At 48.6% G+C, this 1800-nt stretch overlaps 1 pseudogene; it reads left to right on the top strand.

Annotated features, from left to right (window-relative positions):
- Positions 1–923: 923 nt before the first annotated feature.
- Positions 924–1794, top strand: LOC101659798 (annotated as a pseudogene).
- The last annotated feature ends 6 nt before the right edge of the window (positions 1795–1800 follow it).

The raw sequence follows: 1800 nt of genomic DNA, 5'->3' as shown, positions 1-1800 counted from the left end.
AAGGGTTCACGAGGGAGAGGGGAACAGGGTGGAAGGGGGAAATGAGGAGCTGATGCCAGGGGCTTAAGTGGAGAGCAAATGTTTTGAGAAGGATGAGGGCAATGAATGTACAAATGTGCTTTACACAATTGATGTATGTATGGATTGTGATAAGAGTGGGATGCGCCCCTAACAAAATGATTAAAACAAGAAGGATATCATCTGAAATAAAATTGCAATTCAGACTGTACAAACACAACAACAATAACGGCATGCTCTGCTGTCGGACAGAGAGCACTGCAAAGTCGATGACGGCAGACGGAGTTAGGTTAAAAGGTAATATCTTATCATCTGATCTCCCTTTGACCAATTTTAATCTGTTTCAGTAAAAAAAGAAGGTGATGGGGAACTACACGTGGACGAGGCCCCTAGTGAGCCCCTCTGACCACGGAGCAGGGGGTGCACAGCCTTGCTGTCATGCAGGCTGCATTGAACGTGGATGGTTGCAGATTCAGTTAGGTTCAAATACAGCACCTTATCACTGATCTCCCTTACGATCCTTGTAAATTTGTTCTACATTTTAGTGTTTTCTGCTTTCTTTTCAGTTGAGGTTTTTATCTGTTTTACTTTGTTATCATTGTTAGCTTTTTAAAAACGTTTCTCTGTACATTCAATCTGGTATAGGTAAATCTATAGACAGTAACTGGATGAATGATCCTTTGGGGGCATGGTCGGGGAAATGGGGAGCTGATGGTGATGAGCCCAAGGGTGAAGAAAATGGTGGTGCAGCTCCTCTTAGGATAAGCGAACTATTGACCTGTGAGGCAACAAGCTTGGTGAAGAAAAAGTTATCTGCTTTCACATGTATGATCGGGAAGAACATGCTGCCTGTGAAAGAAGCCAGACAAGAAGAACTGAGTATTGTATGAGGCCATCCATAGAAAATGTTCCCTATAAGAAGAGTCATTGAGACATCGGTGTGCCTACTCCTTTCTGCTTGCGAACGCCACGGAGGAAGCATCGTTCGGCCTTTTCTCCCCACCGCCACATGTCGAGGTCAGTCTCCTAAGGAGCCTGAACCGCTGCTGAAACTCTTTATCGGAGGACTGAGCTTTGAAACAACAGATGAGAGTCTGCGGAGCCATTGTGAGCCATGGGGGCCCTTCCGGACTGTGTGGTGATGAGAGACCCAAACACCAAGCGTTCCAGAGGGTGTGGGTCTGTCCCTACTCCACTGTGGTGGAGGTGGACGCAGCCATGAACGCACGGCCACACAGGTAGATGGCAGAGTCGTGGAACCCAAGAGGGCTGTCTCCCGAGAAGACTCGTGAAGACCAGGCGCCCATTTAACGGTGAAAAAGATGGCGTCAAAGAAGACCCTGAAGAGCTCAAGATTATTTTGAGCAATGTGGGAATATTGAAGTGATTGAAATCATGACTGACCGAGGCAGTGCCCAGAAGAGAGGCTTTGCTTTGGTGACGTTTGATGACCATGACTCTGTAGATAAGATTGTCATTCAGAAATACCACACTGTGAGTGGCCACAACGGTGAAGCACGAAAAGCCCTGTCGAAGCAAGAGATGGCCAGTGCCTCCTCCAGCCAAACAGGTCGAAGCGGTTCTGGAAACTTCGGTGGTGGCCGAGGTGGCGGTTTTGGTGGGAACGACAACTTTGGTCGGGGCAGAAACCTCAGCAGCCGTGGTGGCTTTGGTGGCAGCCGCGGTGGTGGTGGATATGGTGGCAGTGGGGGGGTGGATATGGTGGCAGTGGGGAGTGGATATGGTGGCAGTGGGTGGTTAGAGTGGATTTGGTAATGCTGG

The sequence above is a fragment of the Echinops telfairi genome, unplaced genomic scaffold (assembly GCF_000313985.2).
Source record: "Echinops telfairi isolate 266 unplaced genomic scaffold, ASM31398v2 ScPeMD7_2010;HRSCAF=2546, whole genome shotgun sequence".
In the NCBI taxonomy this organism is placed as follows: Eukaryota; Metazoa; Chordata; class Mammalia; order Afrosoricida; family Tenrecidae; genus Echinops; species Echinops telfairi.
The sequence above is the reverse complement of the archived record's forward strand: the minus strand, read 5'-3'. Positions and strand labels throughout refer to the sequence as shown.